This window comes from Dermacentor albipictus, chromosome 1 (genome assembly GCF_038994185.2).
Source record: "Dermacentor albipictus isolate Rhodes 1998 colony chromosome 1, USDA_Dalb.pri_finalv2, whole genome shotgun sequence".
Classification (NCBI taxonomy): Eukaryota; Metazoa; Arthropoda; class Arachnida; order Ixodida; family Ixodidae; genus Dermacentor; species Dermacentor albipictus.
In genome coordinates this window covers 496,676,684-496,702,189 of record NC_091821.1, presented here as the reverse complement: position 1 = coordinate 496,702,189, position 25,506 = coordinate 496,676,684, and the positions used below count along the sequence as shown (strand labels likewise).

General features: G+C 46.9%; 1 protein-coding gene across 8 annotated transcripts in view; it reads left to right on the top strand.

Moving 5' to 3' along the window:
* LOC135908811 (uncharacterized) overlaps positions 1-25,506 on the top strand; it is a 683,451-nt gene that overhangs the window by 329,608 nt on the left and 328,337 nt on the right. For all 8 annotated transcript variants that reach the window (XM_065440642.2, XM_065440641.2, XM_065440640.2 and 5 more), the window contains one exon: positions 23,699-23,742. The gene's annotated coding sequence lies outside the window, so the exon portion shown is untranslated. The remainder of the gene's footprint in view (positions 1-23,698; positions 23,743-25,506) is intronic.

The following is a 25,506-nucleotide window of genomic DNA, read 5'->3' as shown; positions in this document are numbered from 1 at the left end:
GGGGCTAAATGCGAAAACACCTGTGCACTTAGATTTAGGTGCACGTTAAAGAACCTCAGGAGGTCGATATTTCCGGAATCCTTCGCTACGGCGTGCCTCCTAATCAGAAAGAGGCTTTGGCACGTAAAACCCTATAATTTTGTTTAGCGGTATACAATTAGCCGCATACGCCACAACTATAGTCGGATACAACTTTAGAAAAAAGGGGGCGTTTACTCCTCCGACGCGGATGCACACGAGCATCCACCAATGGGCGCGCACTTTGGACTGTCATAAGCCGGACGGCCGGTGACCCCGCCGACGAAGATGGCCGCCCGCGCTTCGAACTGGGCCAAGTCGCGTCAGCTGTGCGCTTCAGCGATAAATGCATTGTTCTATATAAGTACTTTTTCAATAGCAACTGGTTCATTTTAAGCTTGGAAAGCGAGTCGTAGATACGCCATGTAAATGCGAAGAAGCGCAAAAACCATGCAGAGCTGCTCTTTCTACTTTTGTCACTTGCAATGAAGCTTAAGAGCAGACGATGGGCAGCGTTGTAGAAGGCACGGGGTTATTTTTCTGTCGCTATCCGGCATGTGCTGTAGCACATGAGAGCTCTACTAAACCAGTCATCAAAATACAAAAGTCTTTATTTATACCGAGAATTGCGCGTTTCAGGAGCAGGATTTTTCGACCGGGACTATTTTATTCGCGGAGGCAATCGGCTGTCGCGCTTCCGTCATCTGGGCGGGGCCTGCCCTTTTTTCTAAAGTTGTATCCGACTATAGGCCGATCACCGTTCATGCCGGCAGTAAGGAGACGTCAGCGACGTGCAACAGAGAGCCGCCTCAGGCGAGCGATTTACAGAAACTCCCCCGCCCGCCGGCGTGCGGTTCGCCGGGAAGCTTGCAGTGCTGGTCGCGCCTTCATTTCCGTTAGCCAGTTATAAGGCAGCCATCGGTATGCTTCTGAAAATTACGCTGAAATATTTATGGTCACTGTTTGTGGCGTTTCGTAAACCGTTTTACTTAATCTTATTTCTTGTTACCCTTCGTGGAGAACAACACATGGGATTCGTTGTATCAGATGTCACCTCTCGCAGCATTCTGCTCGAAGCCCACGTTCACCAGAGCAAATGTGAGACAGCGTAGGCTGGAAGAATGAAACTATTTACTTCGATGAGTAACTTTTGTTACCAGCAATATGTCTGTCGAGCATATACGTACGCAATTCGGAGCGCGCGCAATGCGAAGCTGCTGCATTAGGCGCCAAATGCTACCGCCAGTCGCAGCGGTACAGTATACAAGACTTCGATACTCTCCCTGGCCAACGCAGATGGTAATTAAAAATGTATGGAGAGAACGTCGGCGGTAAAAGCATTTCTTACGCAGTTGTGACATAGTTTTTATCGCTATCACAGGCTTGGAAAACCGCATGAAAGTTATTTTTTCTAGACAGATATGTATACCGTATTTGCACGTAGATAACGCAAGCACAAATATAATGCCTTGTGGGACTTTTGGACTATCAGAAATAACAGCAAAATATTATGGGGGTGCGCTGATAATGCGAACCTATGCCACGCGCGCAGGGCTTCATTCGTCGTTGTCCGGAACAGCTGTCGCAGAATGAAGTGAAAGGACTACAGCTGAGGCCTTCGTCACTGTCAGCGAGAATGCCGTCGTCCTCCATGACACTCTCCAAGGTTATTGGATAAACGTCAGTGGGAAGCGCCCGCGGTACAATGGAACACGGCAAAGCCGTTCACGAAGTGCGTGGTGGTGCGCCGCGTGACCCCGAAGACCACTCGCTTGCCGCGCCTGCACAACAGCGCCGATAATCTTGCTCGATGTTGCGTAACATGCGCCGTAACCATATTGAGGCGCCGATAACAGTGTTCAAACTGATGAGAAGACAGATGGTGCAACATGTGCAGTGGCAATTCCCACTCGCCACCCTCGCCCGAGGTGAAGTGCTAACGGGCAAGAGGAAAATGGCGAGTTGAAGGATATATATATATATACACACATATATATATGGTATGTTCGTGTCATGAACGAGAATATAACGGGAGGTGCGTTCCAACTTCACAAATATCTCAAATGACTTGGTAGTAAACCACAATAAACAGAACAATTCCGATGAATTCCAGATTCTGGCGTGAAAACTTGTCAAATAAATCTCATGACCGATTCCGCTGAGTCAAGGTTGATGACTAGCAAAACTGTTTAGCACATGACACAGAGGCCACCCAGAAAATATAATAAAGGTACGAACGTATTTTTTGTTTTAACCTGTTGCAATCGTGGCGACATAGGTACGCACATAGATTCGCGTATCACCGATGTTATACAATGTGTCCGTCACGTGAGACGATGAATGGCTCGTACCCCTTTAAGCAATGGCTCATACCCGCGTAGACGCAGCCTCCCCGTTCCGACGACACAGACAGACAGACAGACAGACAGACAGACAGACAGACAGACAGACAGACAGACAGACAGACAGACAGACAGACAGAGACAGACAGACAGACAGACAGACAGACAGACAGACAGACAGACAGACAGACAGACAGACAGACAGGCAGAGACAGACAGACAGACAGACAGACAGAGACAGACAGACAGACAGACAGACAGACAGACAGACAGACAGACAGACAGACAGACAGACAGACAGACAGACAGACAGACAGACAGACAGACAGACAGACAGACAGACAGACAGACAGACAGACAAAAATCTTTAATTACAAGGTCCTGAGAAGCTTTGCCCTATGGCAGAGCTGCGGGCCGCTCTCACGTGGGGAGGAGTAGGCCGAGCCTAACCGCCGCATCGTGCGCTCTCTGGAAAGCCCAGGTTTGACGTGAAAGTTCTGAGCTCTGGATGACAGAGCTCCATTCTTCTTCCGTGATGCGATTGGGTCCCTGTAACGAGGGGCATCGCCAGAGCATGTGTGCGAGATTGCTAACAGCCCCACAGTCGGGGCAAGTAGATCTAAAAGCCTCTGGCGTCCACTTCACGCATGCTTGAGACTAAGTGCTATCCAAAGCTGGCCCTTTTCCACACGATCACTCCGACGACACAAGAGAAGTGAAATTATACGCTGGAATGATGAGCGGCAGCGGAGCCAGCTGTGCAAGACGACCACGCTCGAGCCTTTGCTAATGATGATAGTTTTTTACACAACGGAGCCAGCTGTGGAACAAGAGGACGACGAGGAATGCGCGAGCAATGGCACTAGTGCGTTTGCGCAGTTGGCGCCGCGAATTTTTCAGCCGTGCTTTTCAAAAAACTTGCACGAAACATTTTTTTGGAAAAATAAATTTTCTTACCTTTGTGCCTGGGATATCTTTACGTCGCACGTGTGACAAGGGTAGTTTAAGGGCGCGTTACAGGTCCCTGAACCCACAGAGGTATGTGTCATTGAGCTTGGACCATTTCTTCGCTATGACCAAGATCGGCAAACATGATGATTTATTTTTGTCATCATTCGGATAGATCGTCTTCTTTTTTAGGTCCTAGCTATGCACAGCTTCGCTGTAGAAAGACACAGGCTCGCAAACTCAGCACAGTCACACCGTAAGCTGGAGGAGCGGTTTTATAGCAGATTCATTACAGGGTATTGAGAGGACGAAGAAAAACAGAACACACAATGCTTTGTCCGCATCGGCTCCCGTTTTTTGGGAAGTTTCTGACCGGATTTTTTGCTTGTGAGTGCCTAATTTCATCGTCGACGGATTCGCGAAGTTGTGAGCTCCAACTGGATACCGGACTCTTGCCAGTGGGTGGACTTTTTCAAATTTTACGGCTGTTTTCACTACGACCGCGTCGCCGGTGGACCACAAGAGTTCGTGGCAGGAAACCGCTCTCGGCCTTTTGGCCGCTCGACGAGACCTCTTCTTTTGGAATATACAGTGCAAGGGGGGGAGCTACCCCCCGACGAGTTTCTCGACGATTTCGGCTGGCAATTAGCTGACCGAAGACACCATTTGACGAAATCGTCGAAAGACAGGCCCGGCAATGGAGCCAGGCCTAACGCGGTGCCCAGGCACAACGATCGTGGCAGGACCGTAGCTGGTGTCAAGAGCCGCATTATTCGTCATGGAAGAATGCCGCCGCTTCCCATGGAGGACATCAAAATTGTGATCAGAGTGAGGGATGGCCTGAATATATCCAGGAGAGGCCCGATTGTGGTGGCTGATGCAATAAACAACGCTGCTTGCATCGAAGATCCGAAGCGTGAAACGGACACGATCTCTCCTAACTATCAACAGAATATCGTCGTGGTCAGTAGCCCCGAGGATGAGAACGCAACCAAATACGTTAGAATCAAGAATATTTTGGTGGCGGGTTGTCTGCACGAGGTAGCGGCATACCACACGACACCACATGCTACGTGCAAAGGTGTAATACGAGACGTTGCCTGTTGTGGTGGGCCAGAGGTGTTGCAGCGCAAGATTGTCAATGCGAGAAACCCCCTGGTGCTGGCAGTCAAGAGGATCAAGGACACTGGCACCGTCATAGTTGCCTTTGACGGATACCGTGTACCCAACTACGTCAAGTATGACAATCCATTGGACAGATGTACTTTATATCGTAAGCAGATCGACATATGCTACGTTTGCGGAAGGCTTGGCCATCGTGCCGACGTATGTCCGACGCCCAGCGAAGCCGTATGCAGAGCATGTGGAGCTTCGAACCCAGACGGGCAGCATCAGTGCATGCCTAAATGCAAGTTGTGCGGCGAGGGCCACCTCACGGCAGGAAAGGAATGCAGACAACGCTTTAAAATCCCATACGTCGTTCGGCGTCGTCGAAGAGAATGAGCCAGAGCCGAGCGGAGTCGGATGAGAAGCCCTACCTCGGATTACCGTGGTGCCGAGCTTCAGTTCCCGGAGCTCGACTAGCATCGGTCCCAGCAAACAGCCGCCGAGGGAGGTCGCCGTCGTTCTACATCGCTATCTAGGGGTCGCCCCCTTTCCAGGAGTTTATCCCGGAGCCATTCCCGTGGTCGCCCCAGGGAACGATCTGCTTCCATGGTTCGCTTCGAGCCCAGAAGCCGGTCCAGGTCAAGATCCAGAGCCCGGGGACATGATCATCAGCAGCAGGTGGTCCACAAGGAGGGCCGCCCTACTTGGGCAGATCAGGTCCGCGGAGGACCATCGGAGGTGATGTCGAGGTCGCTGCCAGAGCATGATGATAGTTTGGAAAAAATCACGAGATTAGAGTTCGAGAACGCAGCCATGAGAGAAAACATTAATAGGCTAATGGCTGAGATAGCAGAGATTAAGGGCGCTGGGAACTCGCAACCCACCGCTACCGTCAACGCGGAAATTCTTGAAGTCCCGAAGGCCGAGGGTAGCGACGGGTCACGACCACCGAAGAAGAGGGCAATAGCTTGGGATCAAGAGAACGTGTCACGTATGGCTAAATCAGAGATGCGCGAGACGTTAACCGCTCTCAGCGAAAGTGTGAAACAGTTAGGTGATAGGATCACTGAGATGCAAAGCAAGATGACGACCTTAGAAGTGAACACCAACCAGTGGTTGGCCAAAATTGAATCCTTTGTCGAGTTTCTTGTGGGCTCGGTAACGCCACCGAACCCACCGATACATCTCTCTAACCCAACAGCTTGCAATGTAGCCGCGATTCTAGCCCCACTTAGGGTCGGCGTCCAGCTCGTAAGAGATGGCTCCGCCCCTTGAGACATTCCGCATTTGTCAATGGAACTGTAGGGGCTTCTCTAGGAAGAAGGCTCCCCTACAGCAATATCTACGCAGTTGTGAAAAGATGCCCCAGGTTATGTTATTACAGGAAACCCTCTCGCCTGACATCTCGATGACTGCCTTTTGCTTGGTCGCCATGTAGTCGGTGGGGAGGGGGCTATGTACTCTCATTAGTAAGAAACTCAGTCATGTGACACATGATCTCAAATTGGCTGGTAGTAATATTGAGTATGTTGTGGTAGAGATCATACTTGGCCGGGTAAATCGAGGCAACATATATCTTCTTAACATATATAGTAGTCCCAACGAAAACAGGCAACGATTTAAGACTCTACCTCGCAAGGTCGTAGACATGGCAGGCCCAAGCCCTCTTAATGAAGCAGCGGACTTTATAGTCCCGCTTCATGTCTGGAGTTATAAATATGATACGAATAACGGTAAGCATCTCTGGCAGAATGCCATGGATCTGGACCTGAAGCTGATCACTGACCCTAACTTTCCGGGCCGAATCGGGACATCCACGTGTAGGGACTCTACCCCTGATCTCATCGTTGTCAAGAACGTGACTGAGGCCAAATGGAAAAAATTGGCTGAGAACCTTGGTAGTGACCACTATATTTGTGAGGCCCAGCTTCCTATCATGGGTAAAAAAACAGCGCGAATTCTTCTACACGGACTGGGATAAATCCCGCGACTTCGGGAGAAGAGGCCTCCTTCAGATTCCCGATCCACCATGGAGCAATGGATGGTTCAGGTCCAAAAGGACGTTTGGCCTGCAACCTCTAAGGTCTGCACCGACCTTCCTGCTGAGAAAATGGATAGCAGGTTAGCCCATCTGTTAGAGGCCAATAAGTCCATTCTCAACAAATGGAAGTGTCAACCACTTAATCGTAGGCTACGCAGAACGATAGCTTAAATTAACAAACACATTGAAGAGTATTGTGTAACCCTCTCTAAACAGCAGTGGGACGAGGTTTGCAATTCGATAGACGGCCAAATGCGCAATGGTAAAACTTCGAGCTTGCTTAAGCATCTGCTTAGCGAGACCAATACTAAGTCTAATCAGTGGCATGTCATTGGTAGAACCATACATGAGGCCACACGAATGATCTTTGAGGACGAATTAATCCGCACCGCTCACAAATATCTCCCAGTCGGCTGAGGGCGGTCTCCTATACATATCGATTACCAGGGCCAGGCGAATTCCTACCTGGATGCAGAGTTTGGCGTTGAGGAGATTCGTAGGGTTCTACATGGACTCAATGGTAGATCCGCATCACGGCCGGATGGCATCTCCAACAACGCGTTGCGAAATCTGGATGAAAAATCAATCGCATACCTCACAGAGGACTTAATTGAAATTTGGAGGAAATAAACCGTCCCATTACCTTGGAAGACTGCTCTCGCAGTACTCATCCCCAAACCTGGCAAAACACCTAGCGTCGACAACTTGAGGCCCATCTCGCTTACAAGCTGCGTGGGTAAGGTAGCGGAGCATGCATTCCTGAATCGACTCTCCCGGTTCCTGGAGAATAGCGACATTTACCCCTATAGTATGAGAGGATTCAGACCAGGCCTATCTACACAGGATACAATGAAACTGATTAAGCATCAAATCATAGACAATGACTCTAGCGATACTCGAGCTGTTTTGGGACTTGATCTTGAGAAGGCCTTCGACAGCGTTCTACATTCGCATATCCTAGCCTCGATATCTTGGCTCAAGCTGGGTGAGATATTTTATAACTATGTTAGATCGTTCCTGTTGGATAGGAAGGCTACCCTCCGGGTGACCGATCTGGAATCACAACTGCTGGAACTTGGCAAAAAGGGCTCCCCAAAGGGTCAGTCATTTTCCCTTGTTTATTCAATATAGCCATGGTAGACCTAAGCAGAAAGCTTCTCGAGATTGAAGACATCAAACACACTATGTATGCTGACGATATAACTATATGGTGCGCAGGAGGCAATGACGGTCAGGTTGAAGGAGCCTTACAGGAGGCCATAGGCACTATAGAAACCTATCTCGAATCTACTGGTTTCAGATGCTCCCCCTTGAAGTCAAAACTTGCTGTATAGTCCCAAGAAACGCGGTCCGAGGCCCAAGGGGTGGACATCGTTAGAAAACAGAGACATTAACCTATATTCAAAAAACGGTTGCCGTATACCCAGAGGCGATTCAATCAAGGTCTTGGGCATGATTGTTGAGTCAGCGGGTGCTAATGGCAAGACTATACGCAAGCTAATTTCTAAAACTGAAAGCGCTGTTCGTTTAGTTCAGAGGGTATCAAATGAGCATCATGGACTGAAAGAGGATAACCTCATTCGACTAATGCATGCCTTCGTCCTGTGCCGCTTTAGATACGTGGCAGCCATGCATCGATGGAAACGGGCAGAGCGGGATAAATTGAACGCACAGCTCAGGAAGATTACCAAGTGGGTTCTCGGGTTACCCGTATACACTTGTACAGAGAGCTTAATGCAGCTTGGCATTCATAATACTCTGGAAGAGATTATAGAGGCCCAGGAGCGCGCACAGCTAACTCGCCTCACAACAACGAAGGCAGGGAGGTCCATCTTGCAGTAACTCGGATATCACCCCGATAGAGTAGCGGAGGAGTTCTCTGACGTTCCTCCGTTGATTCGTGAGAACATTACGGCCGCCCCAATACCTAGGAACATCCACCTTGATCATAATCGCGGTAGAAGGAGGGCAAGGGCGGCAAACCTTCTTAGACAAATACACAGTGATCAGCGACAGGTCAGCTTTGTGGATGCCGCTTCTTGTAAGGGACGTCGGGCGTTCACCATCGTCACTGTTGATGGCCGGCAAGGAATCACCAACGCTGCCTCGGTTTGGACGAGGGACTGGGAAATAGCTGAGCAAATGGCTATTGCACTAGCCCTGCTGGATAGCTCACGGGATATCACCTATAGTGATTCAAGATGATCTGTAGTGAGAGCATTTGAAAAAGGTACCGTTTCCAAACAGGCCCTCAGACTTACTGGGGGCAAGGCAATTGCGCACCACTTCATTTATTGGTTTCCCGTGCATCAGGGTCAGATAAAGGGTGCTCCTCCCAACCTCAACGAGTCGGCTCACGGGGCTGCGCGTGAAATTGCTCGACGCGCTACCCTCGACCAATCGGAAGCCGACTCCCCAGAGAATAGGGACACGCCCTCCACCTACAACGAGATTACTAAACACTACTATCTCAGCCGTAGAACCTATTTCGTTCCTCATCCGCGCCTCAATAGAGCTCAAGCATTAACGCTCCATCTACTACAAACGAATACCTATCCAAATCAGTCGCTCTTACATAAAATGTATCCGGATACTTACACCAATGCTATCTGCCGCGATTGTGGAGAAATAGCAAATTTAGACCACGTGCTCTGGCGGTGTGCTCGGTCACGCTCTATCATCGCTAACAGCTGGGCCAGATGGGAGGCGGTTCTCCGCAGCTCTCTTCTGTCTGACCAACTCTGGGCTGTCCAGCAGGCCCACGATGCGGCCGAGAGGCACGGCCTTCAAGTTCCCTCGTGGAAGTGGGCCGCTTCGTGAAGACTCACAATCTGCAGGACTTCAATAAAGTTTTACTATAACATACCATATCATTACAGGGTATTCACGGCGAAGACTGTTCGCGTCGTTTTCGCGAGAAGGTTCGGCTTCTTACGGCAAGGTTTGGTTCTCACGGCAAGGTTCGGCTTCTCCTGCTAATCTGCACAATAGCCTGCTAAGCCCGATGTTGCCTGGTTGTAGCCGCGTGCGTAGCTCTACGATTCGCTTCTTGCGTAGCGATTAGTGCCTTGCGAGGAGGCGGCACACCGCGTACCAAAGAGTAAACACAGGTATGCAGACTGCGTGGCATAGATGTCCCGTCCCTTGACCCGTGTCACGGTATGTTGCTGTTGATGACGGTGGTAATGATGGTTCATTGGTATCCTCATCGAAACAGGGTGGTCACAAATAGCTACCTAGCCTACTTGAGTTAACCAGGTCCAGCTACTCGCATCATGCAATTGCTCTATGCTGCTATATGTCGGGACACTTGGTGGAATATAACGGAACTGCAATGGAAAGTTTGTACGCATCGACGTTACGCAGCGCGCATGTCACATCCCGTGTCAAATGGCCAGATATGGTGCTATTGATGATGATCATCATCATTTAGTGGCATTCCCTTATAAACGGGATGGTGAGGAACAGTCACCTAGCCTGCTTGAACAAATAAGGTATGCCAGACATGTTTTTCATTGCATCAATATTTATACATCTCCATATTCGTCCTTTCTCTTCCTCAATACTTCCCTATCTAATGCCTGTGTCACACGTGCACATCCGGATGGCCTTCCAGTCGACGGCCTTTGAAATGCCGCAACTCTACCGACTCAAAGGAATTGTCGTGCTGCTACCGGAACCTTTGAAAGGCCGTTGAGTGGTTCAGGCGTTCTTGGCAAAATTGTGTGGCGCTGCGGATGTTTATTTTCCTTTTCATGTCATGAAAAGTCTAACAACATTAAAACCACTTAAAAGCACTATCATTTATTTTATGTTTGTTTATGCATTAAAAATGTTTATACATTGCCATACATATGTTTCGTTTTTAAGTTGTTGAGTAGTGAAACTGTGGCAATGTTTGCGGCGCTCGATGCGGCTGCTATTTTGGTGTGTGCTTAGATGTCAAACTTCAAAGTGCGTAGTGGCTGCATTACGCCGCTCTGCCGCTATGGGTGACAGAGAGACAGAGGCTCAAGATGAAAAGGCTGCTATGATATTCTATATATAGTATTTTTAGAGCATTTTGGTTTGATTTGTTCTTTCTAACCGTGAGTACGAGCACGCTCTGAACGACAGGGCATGTTCGCGCTGTTTCCGCTTCCGTTCCTGAAAGGGCATCGAAATTTCGATAGAGTTGTAGGGTGCTCCGTTGACTCGATAGACTATTGACTCGGCGGCCTTCGAAACCGCACATGTAGCAGCTCGAACCTAACCTTTGAGTCAAGTGACTATCGGTCGGAAGGCCTTCCAAACGCCCGTCTGACGCGGATATAACTTGTACCGATTGATATGCAACCGCTACATGAGGTGCCTTCTGGTGTAATAATATGCAACTGCAATGAGAAGGCGGGCGAATAGACGCCACGCGGTGCGCCTCTCATATCGCAAGGCAAGCGGCACGATGCGATGATGATCCTTTATTGGCGTTCCCTTTGAAACGCAGCGGTGACATTGATTGTGACAGCTTGATTTAATCAGGTGAATAATCCATTTTCTAGCATTCTTCTATACATCTCCTTAAACTTCTCCTCCTTCCCTAAGCGTTCTAAACTACATTGCACCGCTACCTGTGTGTGTACTACATGGCGTTCTAGCTGGTGTAATGATATGCAAATACAATACTACCTTGCACCGCTACCTGTGCGTGTGCTACATGGCATTCTAGCTGGTGTAATGATATGCAGATACGACGCAAAATGGGCACACATCGCCGCTACGCGCCGCACATGTGCCATCGCTTGTCTCCTCGCCCTCTAGGACGCGCTAGGACGCGCTGCATGCAAGCAAGCGCTGGCGTGGCTCAGTGGTAGAGCAGTTGACTCCCACGCAGCATGCGTGGGTACAATCTCGGCGCGCATTGGGTATTTGCGCTGCTCATTCCCGGCGGTAGCTGCTGCGGGCACCGGAGTCCGGCGGCGGACACCATCGCCAATCGAAACGGCTATTGGAATGATCCCATAAGAGCTTACGCGGTCGAAAGCAGGAGACTGACTACTCTTTATTTCTGTCAAAGCAAAGTCGAGAGGATTCTTCCTTCTAATAACATGCAAATTTATGGCACTTAGTTGGCAATAAGTGTTGCCTCATACGGCTACTGTTTTAATGCGGTAGCATAAATAGACACTACATGCGAATCTCTGCGCATGTAGCGCAGATTGTATGCCAAGAATGTCTGTAGAAGGGAAAACGGCGATGCAGAGCAGCCCTGACAATTAGATTTAATGCCCTGTGCTGCACTGAACAAGCATCGTGACAGTCCACTTGAGAACCAACGCCAACAATGGTGGAGAGTCTTCCAAACACCACGCTCTTCATCACTCTCCCAAGAAAAGTTTCGTATTCCCCGCAAGATGTTGAAAAGGCGCCGAGCCTTGTTCTCTCTTGCCCATGCTCCACGCAGATCACGTGATATATCCGACACCCTAGGGGCGTAGCCACGGGCGAGGGCTTATCGGGCATCAGTACCGCCCCCCCCCGCGCCCCCCTTCAAAATTTTTTTCGTGCGGCCATGCCCCGCCGAGCAAAAGAACGTACCTCCGGCACCGGAAATCGTTCTGGATTTTTTCTAGAATGTCCTTTTAACGTTCGAAAAGACATTGCATCGCGAACGTTGCGAAATCGGGCTGGAGTTCACGGAAATGCTCATGCACCTGGATCACATAACGCAAGGAGCCCCATACCAGAGCCCCATACCAAGAACCCCCAGTGTTCTTGCGCGCTTTCTGGCTAGTAGACGAGAAAAAGAAACAATGCATGGTCGCTCGCCGCCATCACTCAGTGGACTCGACGGATTGCAACGCGTTCGCTTGAGCGCAACTTCTCCGGAAAATTTTGACTCGCCGGTGTAGGATGCCGAACAGTATGCGTATGGTTCTGCGTGGACCAAGCTTCTCACGTTTTCTTCGATATTCCTTTGGAAGCGACATTAGGTACCCAATGTAGGCATTCAATTGCGGCCAACATGCTTTCCTTTGCGTTTTTTTCATTTCCTTGCCCCCGCCCCACAAAAGAAAAAAGAAAGACTGTTACGGCGCAGCAAATTGTGGCATGGTGAAAGTTCGACTTTGTTGCTTCTTCTCTTGCGGAAAGTAATGGGCCACGGGATCCTTCACTTGCCAGGTGCTCTTATTACATTATTGCGATATCAATTATATGGACACCCAAGGCGCATTCCTGCCATCGCTGTTGCCCTCATATTCCGTATAAAGTCCAAGGGCGATAACGTCATGACCGCGTGCCCCATGCTGTATGTGTGAGTGAAAGCGTAGGGGTTGGGGTTTGGTGGCATGGGTGAGCCTACCATGGTGTCTCAGTCTTGCGTGCGTGAGGGAGAAAAGCGGGGAGCAAGCGCGCCGCCCTTCTTTGGGCGCGATACATCAGGGGGAGTGGAGGTAGGGAGGGGTGGTTGGGATCTGTGAATCTATGATTGCCCAACATATTTATTTGCATTGTTTGACGCGTTATATACAGTTACTTTTTGCTAGATATCTAGATTTATTGGAGACTGATACGTACGCTTAAATATCTTGTTGCGAGGTTTTGTGCACACGTGCAGCGAACATTGTGTCCAGTGACACTTTTATGCTCTTTGCCAAGCTGTATCTTCGCATTTGTACATTCCATTGTACCTCGCATTTCTAATCTACGAGGGTGAGTCAAATGAAAGTGAGCGAACCCCTCCCGCGCAATAATGGTTCGGTTGATTATGTGCGCAGCATGCGCGCAGCACAGATGCATCTCTAATTTTTAAAGGTGACACGCAGGTGTGAGGATAAATGTTCTTTAGTTCTTTCATACACTGGGTTGGACGCGGTTTCGTGACATAGTGAGCACTCCAAAAGTTGAACGGCGTGGTATCGTGAGGTTTTTATGAGCTGAAGTTCCCATATGCCCCAAAATAAGTTACTCGCCGTATGGCTGCCGAGTTCGTTGAACAATGCATTTCATTGGCCACCGTAAAGCATTGGAGCAAACTGTTCAAAGAAGGGACGTGAAAGCTGTAAGGACGATACAGCCGGGCTAAGCTCACCATGCAATCACTTCCAACACAACAGCAAAGGTTGATGAGCGGATTAGAGAAGAAAGGAGGATAAGCATCGATGATTGGAAGAGCGTGTGGACATCAGACACGGTACAGTTTACACCATAATTCATGAGCATCTCGGTTATCAGCTCTTGTGTGCGCAACGGATGCCAAAGAATTTGAACCATCGCTAGAAGACGGTGACGTTCGGCGCTACCTTGACTAATCCAATCCACTATCACAATGGGGGTGTCGACTTCTCGTCTGCAATTGTGACCGGGAACAAATCATATTGCCACTACTACGAGCCTTAAAGACGACGACCAAGCTTACAGGGGAAACATTTGAAATGACCACCCCCAAAGGAAGCAAAGGAAGTAATTTCTGCCGGAAAGGTGTGTTTTTTTTTCGATCGTCAGGGGCCATTAGTGATCAAATTTGCTAAACGTGCAGACACTATCAATCGTTTCCGTTATTTTGAAACGCCGGGTCGGCTTCGTGTTGGAATCAAGAACAAAGGACGTGGAAAATTGACCTATCGGGTCATCTTGCTCCACGACAATTCCCGTTCCTACGTCATTGTTGATGTTAATACAAAGCTGGCGAAGTTCAAGTGGGAAAAGCTGCGACAACCGCGGTTCAATCCAGACTTGTCGCCTTGCGACTTCCACATTTTTAGGCATTTGAATGAAACAGCACAAGGGAATCAAATTAGTGTCCGACAATGACGTGAAAGAGTCAGTTACAGATTTTTTCAAGCAGCAACCCAAAGTGCTTGATCAAGCGACTCGTTAGTCAGGGGGATAAATGTCTAAATGCTCATGAAGAGTACTTTTAAATAAAGTACGCCGTTTGTTGTATATGTTGTAGAACTCCGGCTTTTTATATGTGCTCTGTGTTGCGACTATAATTTCAGTGCAATTATTCACAATACACGACTGGTGACACTTGCTCCTGGGGTATCAATTGCAACAAAGGACAGCGTCATTGAGACTTTTCCCTGGCCGTTGCATATGTACTAAAATGTAAACAAGGCTTGAATGAAAATGTTTTGTTAAAGTATTTGTATTTAACTTGTTCATTTCATGGCCTTTACGTTTTTCATTTCAGAGACATGCACTGTATAGCTGGTTTCAATCTGATATAGTTCTAAAGTTCGTGTGATATTTTATTTACTTATTTAGCAGACAGAAAACATGGAAGCATTGCTTTCATTTGTTTCGGGTGCGATTTTTCAGAAATACGAGTAAATTTCCTAATGAATGAATAGATATTTTACTTGTATTGACCGTGCGTAGAGTTCAAAAACTTGTTTGCAGCATTTTTGGCAATGACAATTTAGTTATTATTCACACATTTGAGCCCTCGACAAATTCTATAAGGAGGAGGCCGAGCTGCAACGTGATCCCCTCCGAACGAAATTGTTGCTACGCCGCTGCGGCTCCCCTATTCGGATATGGGTCGTGGAGAGTTCCCGCGCGAGCGCTCTCTGGTTATGTTAAGCGTGTGGTATGCATTTGTCCCGCGTACGTGGCCTGCTTGCGCCTGCCCAAGACCTATAGCCATGGCACGCAGTCTTGTCCTCACGCCTACATGAAGGAATGTCACGAATAAATTTGGTCAAGTTGTGCTTGAAATGTCACCCACGCCTCATTTACATCGGCGTCATGGTTAAACTTCCAGTTTAGGGTGCTATTAAGCGTGGGACCTTTGACAGTTCAGGGCCCGCAGGGCCGCGCCATTCGCAGCCACCGCCGCAGTAGAACGCCGCCGACCCACTCCCCCCCTCCCTCCCCCTGCCGCCGGCGCGAGACGGAAGACGGCGCGTTGCCTGCCAGCTTTCTTGCGTTACGTGCGCGAAACTGAGCCACCATCTTTAGCTCACCCGCTCACGCTTTGTGTCGCACATACATCAAGATGCGCGCACGACGATGTTATGGCCCTTGTACTAAGTACGAAACATCACGGCGACGCCGACGGTGACGCCGACGGCAGATATGCGCATGTAGTTGCCTATTTAATGGCTATCGCAATAAAACCGTAGTCCTATAAGGCAACACTTATTGCCAAATAGGTGCCGCAAATTTGTATGTTATTAGAAGGAAGTATCCTCTCGACGTTGGTATTACATGTTTGTAGATACTCGGCTTATTTTTTTCAACTATAGTTTTCCTAAAATGTTGCACACTGAGATGCGCTGGGGCAATGCCATAAAGCTCAACAAATTACCGTAGGGAGATCTCCTGAATTCCTGGGCATTAATTTTAATGACAAATTTAATGGCGATGTTAGATTCCTCCCACGATTGCAGTGCAAAGGTTTAGAGCAACATCAGAATTGTCTATGCGATATTACATGAAAAGTGCGTGACAAAACGACTAAAGAATCTGGTCTTAGCTCATATATCTCAGCCAAATTTTCGATATATTTTTATTTCACTGCAGAAACGCTTTTTGACGTTTCCCGCAGGCTTCTAGATGCAGCGGACATTACTTCGTCACCTGACACTTGTGACCCGCTTCAGGCCGGACGGGTAACCTTTTGTAGGACGTTTATTCCCTTCTCAAGTAGCCTATAGTGTTGTACATTTTTACTATGGATTATCTCATCTTAGCAGAAACGTTTGTTTGATATCTCGAACGTAGTCTTTAGGCAGGTTCTTCATATCGAGGGATTAAGTCCAAGCTTGTGCTTAAACACAGGCAGCTCGCGATATCCTTCAACGTGGTGGCACCATCTGTCTTGGCTATGGCATAAAAAAGAAAGAAAAAGCCCGACCAAACATTCCGCGCATTGACAGGTTGCGCCGCCGTTCCGTTACAGCGAAATCTGTATTTTTTTTCGCCTCGCCGTCAAATGACTGTGCTTCAGGCATCATGGGCGAGCTTAAGCTCCCTTCACTTGTGCTTCAATGGTCGGACACGACAAATTCCAATGATTTATATATTTTTTATTAATACTTAACACACCCTACATGCGTGCACTTCGAGTGATTAAAATATTGACCTTTTTGCAACCCTGCGTTCTTCCGTAATAAACAATCGCTGCATTTACGGCAAAAAATTCGGCGAGGTGCTCAAAGTTGCACCGGCGTCGTTCAAAAGAAAGGACTGCTCGGATAGGACTAATAGGTGAAACCATGCAGCTTGGAGACCAAGCGCTCATACAAATTCTGATGTTATAAGGTTGGAAACCTTTTTTTTTTTCCTAGGCGTTGACTGTCGCTATGAGCAGTGAATGGCCGCAGCTCTCGCGGTAACCTACCTTGTTTGAGAAAAGAAATAGTCCGCAATTGCTTTTGATTTTCCTGCAACAATTATTTTCTCTTATGAAGGAGTGTTTCTTCATTTCCTGTTGTTCTTGTTCTTCACAGTAACAAATATGGAAGCGTTCAGACGTACCGATAGGTGAGAAATAGAGCCGTCCTAGTGCACTTTGCCCTAATTATCAAGTGTGGATGAAGATATTGTCGTAGCAGAGCTGAGAATTAGGGATTCGAGGCACGTGGCAATGTTCTCTTTCGCGATAGCGACGAACGCAGAATTGGCGCAAAATGGACTGGCACGCCAACCTGCCGAGCGGGCCGAAATGACAGTCATACTCCGGACGGATCAATGCGGTGACAGAGATGGCGACAAGGACGACGTCGCTCCCTCCGAGTCTCCGGTATTGCGTTTTATGTCGGAAAATGACGGCGCACTGTGGAAGGGAAACGCGCCTGCGCAGCCGCCACCCCTGGAGGCTCCTTCTGCGCGGCTTTACCGAGAATCGCCGCTTTCTGCGCACGTGGCGTGCCCCGTGCGCGCAGGCTGAAACATGAAATGGCACATCGTCGCTTTGCTGAAGACGTAGCGAAGGAACGCAGACGTGGGGAGATGCCGTCCATCTCAGTCAGGGGATTGCGTCCCTTTGATTGCTCTCCCGCACGCCCTGTTCCGTGTTGTGCAGTGCATCCCGAGCGAAACTGTCTTTCATCACCTCTGTCGACATGTGGCAGTTTTATTGAGTCGCTCTATTTTTACTTGCGTTGGTGAAGTGAGAAAGTAGTTTTCGCTTTCTTTCTTTTTATTTTGTCGCGCTGAGAATAAGTCATCTATGCCTCCTTCCGATAAGTCGAGGAAGGAGCGTACAGTAAGCATCAGATACGTACATTTATTTTTCATAGTACCGTAGTTTGCCGAAGTCTTAGTCGCAGTGTGAATAACGCTAAATACTAGGGAAAGTAGAGGGCAATATTTTCGATGCGCGCACACTTGTCACGAGGGCATTAATTCTTACTTAGAAGCGTAAATCTATCGATATACACGCTTCCTATAGACTCTTTCGAGAAACATCGCCCCTCACTCAAGAAGAACGCCTCTGCTATGTACATATTCTCGTCCGCAATAGCCAACAGCATCATCATCCTCGGCTTCTTTATGTCCTCTGCAGTAGGAAGGCCTGCCCCAGCCACGTGGAAACGGATATAGAAATAAAGGCTAATAAGACGCTGTCTGACTTAGAACGGTGGTACGTGATAAACTGCTTAAAAATCAACCCTAAGAAAACAAAAGTTATCTTGTACGCGCCTAGAGGAAAGTTGTTGACAACTAATATGAATTTGTGTCTGGGCAGTGAGCAGTTAGAGATAGTGGATTCCGTTAATATCCTTGGGGTGCGTTTTACAAAGCACCTAACCTGGAATGAGCATGTTGATCATCTCCAATCTAAATTTTCATCTGCCATTGGTGTTATTGCTCGTCTGCGTCGCTTACTCCCGACCAAGGTAAAAATTATGCTGTACAATGCTCTGGTGGTATCTGTCATGTAGTACTGCGTCATGGTGTGGGGTACAACTGGTGTAACAAACTTGCACAAACTACATTTGCTACAAAAAAGAGTTGTGCGTTACATAGCTGATGTCCATTATACGCACTCCACAAAACCACTTTTTTCTAAATATGAAATTCTTCCTGTATTTTGTTTTTACAATTATAGGTGGATGTTGTGCTACAAAGGTTTCGTAAAATTCGGCATTGATGATACAATTCATCTGACAAAACTTCGGGAAAATACAAATATTCGACAGACCCGACATAAAGAAATGTGGTTCGTACCTACCCCAAGAACCTCCTATGATGAGCAATCTTTATCTCATACATTACCTTCGCTTTTAAACCTATTAGACCGACAAAATTTTGATCCCTCCAGAAACTGAAACTCTCGCATTAAACGTTTTTGTCAACTTATTTATTTGCAAGACTAGACATTGCCTTCTTATTCTCCTAATTTTGTTTTCCACTGTTATTTATGAGTGTTGATTATTTCTTGCCGTCTTGTTTCACTCTGTATTACCCGTTACATTGTGATGCTTTTTTTTTTCTTTTCTTGTGTATGACTGGCTGTCATCTTGCTGTTATGCCAACTTACAAGGGGTCGGGACCTCGTCAAGCTGTCCAAGCTTTTAGTCCTGTACTCCTCCTTCATTAAGGAAATAAAATGATTGATTGATTGATTGATCTATAATTACACCTGTCTTATGCCAGCTGACCCTTTATGTTTGCTGCAATCTCTCTCATTTCATCTCAACCCCGAGTGCGCGTCCCTTCTCTTGTCAACGATTCCGTAAGTTTCCCAAATTCCGTAAATAGACCACCGCTTATTGATATGCTGGATCTAAGAACACAAGCAGCATTCTCGCTGTGAACGACGCTGCGGCGGAGCTTTCCATGTTAACATTGACCGTCTCGCGTTCATTACGGTGTAGCTAATTCTAAGCTCACGGTTTCCAGCCCCCATGGCCAGAAATCAAACCACCGACCAGGTACTCAGCAGCAGGACCCAATCTCCACTGCCCTTCAAAGGCGGGCATAGACCACCGGATATCCGCCGTACGGTACACATTGCCAGCCCACTCGTTTTCTTCCTCGCCACAGTCGGCAACAGAAGCTGCAACGGCTTGCGGCAACTCATTGTACATTGTAATTGTCTGTGAAACACAATTACTTTTAAAAACCATAATGCGGCTAAAGTACTCGCCAACCTCCATGGCATGCTAAACGGGAACAGATTAGGAGGAAGCGGTTGCTCGGGCCCAAACTCCGACGCGGCCTATTCAAATACATGTAAAACGCAAAAACGCTTTTCTCAGATAACGCCTGGACCGATCTTAATGAAGTTTGTTGAATTTGAGAGAGAAAGATAAATTCAAGTGTCTGCTGGAAGCGGAATTCCTATTTAGGCCCTCAATTTTGTCAAAATAATATTCAAAAATTTCAATGTTCCAAAAAATAGAAGCACAAAGTTTGCAAATTAGCAGCTGTGCATCAAGAACGGACATCGCGGTTATCGAAGCGGCATCCATTAAATCATTCAAATCGGACAAATTCAATTCAATATTTTAATTTATATCTTAAGTGAATTTGGTACGTTGTGTACAAGGGTTTTAAAAAAGCTCTATTTCCATATTACTACATTTTTTAGATTCATGTGCAACGTCTACCTTTTGTCCGCTTTTGATGTACTATTGAATGCAATCGAGATAGTTGTGATATCATATTTTATTGCATAATTACAGAGTTATAAACTTCATAGTTGCGCATTTTGAAAATTTGTGATTTCGCCAATTTTTAATAAAAGATTTACTGCATAAATAAAAAAAATTAAGCAAACAGTCACCAGATCTTAAGTTTTCCTTATAAATGCAATAAACGACGTCAAATTAGTGCAGTGGTTGCCGAGAAAAACGAATTATTCTTTTACATGTATTTAGATGGGAGCACCCCAGCTAAAGCTTCCTGTTAGGAGTAGCAGAGTGACGAAAACTGCTGCTATTGCGGCGTTCACGTTTAGCATGGATTCACAACTACAGCCTACTCAGCAACCTTACCAACTTCATAACATTTTATCGACCGGTAGATGCGGAATTCCGTGGCAGCAACTACAAATTTTTATCTATTCTCGCTTTACCGGAGCAGACCTAAACGAGGAACTTATGCTTCATAAAAGCTTGTCATGTTCTTTTGTGGCATCACTTTTTGTTAGCACGGGCTAATATCTATGTACTGCGATAAAGAGTTATGACTTATGAACAGTGATCATAGGATGTTGGCAGCAAGAATAAACAAGGAAAAGACTATGCACAATTGGCGCTAGGAGACAAGAGGTAATTTCGAAGCTGCTGACCACCTTTGTAACAGGCTATAGAATACGGGTTCACTGCGTATGTCAAGCAATGACAACAGAAACAAGAAAAACAATGGACAAGAAGCAGCACAAATACAAATTCTTATTCACCCATTCACATGTTAACAAATTATTGTGGCGCGTATTCTACACGTATGTCATTGCTAAGAAAAATCCTAATTCCTTAGCAGACGAGGAGATGGAAGCTGTCCTCATGAACCTGCCTCTTAGTTTAACGGATCTTGTGCTTCGAATTTGTTCCACCTTCTTGCATTTTCCGTGCACTCAAAGTATAATGACTCATAGTGGCAATCGAGGAAGTGCACAATAAGCCACAGTCCGACTTCATTCTAAGTTCTGTGCAAGCGCGCGGCGCCTATAGTTTTGACACCGGCCGGTCTAGCTAAGTTAAAACCGACCTCACGATAGTGGTTAGGGATAAAGTATAGATTAAACGAAGTCAAAATAGTTTGTTCGCTTTGGTATGGTTTACTGGCGCTGGCTCTTGAATAAGTAATATTTCACGTCTTTCCAAGCTTTTCTGGTGCCGAAAAAGTGAATCTCACAGCTGCCAGTTAGGAAATATTCTTTAAAAGACGCGATGCCCAGTAAATTAAAGGCTTCAATACCGCTTATTTTTATTCATTCTTTTATTGCCAATGTGGCTCGCGGCCCACCCGCGCTCAGTCAGCGATGACTACGAGCGAAGCGGTGACGTCGGGTCACGTGATGTAAGGTCCATGCTAAAAAAAATTGGCTGAGGATTAGCTTGGTTAAGCCTAGTCAGATGCGAAGCATGTTGGTGGCTAAACTTGGTAAGTAACTTGACGCCGAGCCGCATACTGAGCACGTTGCTTGGCCAGACGTTCTTCCCGCTCTTCATCAGTCTCTGTAGCACGCCGCAACCTTCGCTTCTCATTCCAGCGAGCAGCTCTGTCTCCAGGAGGCATCTCACCTCGTGAGTGTCTAGCACAGGCAAGCGCAGCTGCTTATATACCGCCGCGACGCCGCGAGCGACGGTGCGAGTTGGAGCCCCGTTTCTCCTCTGTCGTGACGTCACGGTGTCACGTGGTATGGCATGAGTACTCAAGGTCATTGAAGGCGACACCGCCGCGCCTGAGGAGCTGGGTTGAGCTCTACTAATATGCTTCGCATAAAAATCATTCCTCAAATAAAACAGTGGGGAGTGGAAAATTTGCTCACGTAAATACGGAACACCTCGGGAAAGCAAACAGCTTTAAAACTAGCTGCAGGTAGCTGGTAATCTTTCGTGTAAATAAAAAAATTTGTAAGGCGATAGTGACGGCTTTAGTTACAAACATTTTCATTGTATAGTTGCTACAAAATAATAACGTTTCTTTTTCAGAGCACAGGCCTTGTGCAAGGGTATGAAACTTCGTTCTGAGCATAAGATGAAGCCGATAACTCTTTCATAAACTCCGCCTTCCATAGCTGTGTTTTATTGGGCAAGTTTTCGCTAAATTGTTACCGAAAGGGCCTTCGTTCCTCTCTGCGTAGTATTTCTTTGGCAAACAAATGCGCATTTAAGCATTCTCGATGCGATAGTCTTACGTCGCAAACGTACGTATGAGCGAAAACCACGACGAAAACATTTATGCGGTTGTTCAAAGAAGATCCTTATAAACCCTTTTGTGTTTCAATTTCCATGCTATGTATTCGAACAATGGTGTTTGACTCGCTATGTCACTTTGTGTGCGTGGCGTCTGCATAATACTTTCGTAGCAAGTGCCTTATTTCCGCATGGTGAACACTAGTGGCACCGAGAGACCTTCGTTCGCAGCCATGGTGCTGGTAATAATGATACTTCTATTGTTAATGATTAATATTAGTTATTCTGTTATAATAATCGTACTTCTAAACATCCAGTTCGCTTTGATATGACGTGCGTATATGTGTTGAAGGTCTTTTAGAGATACTAAAAGAAATGTTGCAAGTGCTAGTAAACGACGCAAAGAAGTGCGTGCGTACGAGCGAAGGCGGTGGAAGAGGTGGAAGAGCGCGAGACAAGACTGCCGCCTGTTGATTGGGCCTGGTTGTTTTAGACTGAGAGGAAGGATAGATTGAGTTTACGGGCGTAGCAGAGGGTAGAGATACGAGGAGTTACGAGCTGACGAGGCAGATTGAAAACACGCGCCCAATTACAGCACATGTCGTACCTGCACCGGGAGGAGTCCGCCCTGCGAGAAGTGCTGGGGCTCCGAGCTAAATCGCGGAATGTTTCTGGAAGCGCATATTCAAAGCGGATGTAGATTACAGAGCTTATGCGCCACCCGCTGTAAATGTGAAGGAAGTGTTGCCGGCAATGAAATAAGAGCGACTCCATAAGGTGCTCCACGCAGCCATTTATTTGTGCTTAGTGAGAGAATTTTAACATGAGCGGAAGCTGAATTAGTTGATTCTTCCCTGTCTTTCCGTCTATTTCTCCTCCTGGGTTAGTTGGTTCATGATTTTACGAGTCTGGCTTGCCAAAAAAAAAAAAGAGAGAAGAAAGCAGCGGCAATGAAGCGCTTAGTGGACGAGGCAATACCAGCGTAGTTTATGTCCACTTTGCGCTTTTTGGTTTCTTGTTAGAGTCTGCTGGTAGTCGTTGTGGAATAGCGAGGAAGAAGTGTTTCGGCGACAAGGGTAACGATTTTTCGCAACCACTGCATTACCCTTGATAACGTCATTGCCTCCATGTAGCCACGTGCACTCTAGAGGAGTGTACAGACCGGTTTGCTACTATGTAGAGGGCACCAGAAGTGTCCATGCATGCATCTAGGCTCGCCGTGTCGAACACAGCAGGTGTTCCAGGCAGTGAGCCTAGAAGCATGCATGCGCACATAAACAGAAAGATTGCGTGCAACTTGCCGCGAACGGAGATTACTCCTTTCAGCGCCTGCGCTATGCCGGCGAAAGAGGGGAGATTATTCAACGGGCCTTTACCATATGATACTCCATGTGAGTTACGATTTTAATCAATTAATCGAAAATTTTGGCGTCTTCCTCTTACAGAGGACACCTGTGAAGGATTTCTATAAGCAAGTCTCCCCATGCAGGTAAGCACGAATACTAAAGGACCTTAGTTAGTGTCAACCTTTCATTTTTATTTGGCAGCGATAACGAGTTTCCTTTAAATTAGGCAGTGGTCACTAATAGCTAAAGGATATCACTGCTCTTATTCCGCTTTCCTTTCTACGCATGAAACAAAAACCGTTTTCAATATATCTACCATAACTTAAAGCTGTTCACGGTTATGAAAAAAAACGATGACCGCTATGTTAAACCATCTTATTCGTACTTCTGGGCGGGTCGCTGACATTCCTCTTCCCACCAATGTAATCCCATTGCATTTATTCCTATAACTTTCCTAAAACCACTATCTGGGACGCCTGCTGTGGTGCAACTATGAAGCCAAGATGCATTCAGTGAAGCAATGAAATTCCTTCTGCACGTTATTGTCGGCTTTATTACAGCCATCACACCTAGCTGCTAGAAATTCACTGATTCAGTATTTCAACAAATATTCTTATTACTAAGAACAGAAAATTAAATCCTGAGCCATTTCACTCTGTAAGGGTGAATGACTAGCGAAGCTCTTTAGCACACGACACAGAGGAGCCACAGAATTTTGAACAAAGGTAGAAACACGTCTATTGTCCTGGTTGGTGGTCAGCGTGAGGATAAATAAGCGCAAACATTCTAGTGTCGCCTCTGGTGTTAAACGTGTAAGTATTTCTGTGCCTACACAATAAGAAGCATGTACGTCATGTAAGACGATGAATGACTCATACCGCCTTAAGCAATGGCTCATACCCTCGTAAACAATAAAAAAATATCTACCTGAGAGTCTACTGATCTTGAATATGGGGCCTGTTGACAACTAATGTACTGAAAATACATATCGAAGTGATGAGATAAGCTTTTACAAAGAATGAAGAGATTTTGTATCAAATTCGGGAGCTCAGTTTTTTGAACACGCAGATTTATTGACCGACACGAAAAATCCACGGAACCCTAGCCATAAACACGTTCGCTGTAAAAAAGCGCATGCACCACCAAGCCCTTCACTTGAGACTCAGAATGGCAAGTTCATTTCACAAATGTTTTCATAAACGTGCGTCAAACAGAAAACTAGAGCTATGTTGGTTGTGTTTCCATGAAGAGTTCCCGCGTACGTTTGCCTTGAAGAAAATGAGCGCACTTTATATTCTTGTGGTATCGAGTCTGTAGCAGTCCCGAGTTCGGCGGTCTTCGACACCGAACACATTACGCTTGAATTGTAAGAAGGTAATTACACTTCGACTAGTGCAAGAACCGTCATCTAATCAATACATGCACTAGAGTGGAAGCCAAAACTCAATGTCTATAAAAATTCTTATCAAGGACGATGGCTCAAGACGACTTCAGAAAAAGAGAACGAGAAGCAATGAGAGGAGCCTGGTCAACAGACCTGCCTATTCGGCAACTTTCACAATTACACGACAAAGAGCGCCGCATGAAGTGGACATGAACAAGTGGATACAGAAAATGCTCAATTAACGCACACTCTCCGTTACACTTAAGGAACAATATCGTATTATCGATGAAGACAAGGGAAGTGGTCTTCTATAGCCACCTTCTTCAACAAGCGGGCATAAAATGGCGATAACTCCGTGAGATTTCGTAGCTACCACTGTCCAACTCCCATGCCAGATATTCATGTGCATATCAGATGGTCAGGATGAGTACACGGTCTTCAGCTTCAGTTTCTATCATAGGCGCTGACTACGGGGGGGGGGGGAGGGGGCTCTGGGGCCTGAGTCCCCACCGAAGTTTTCCGG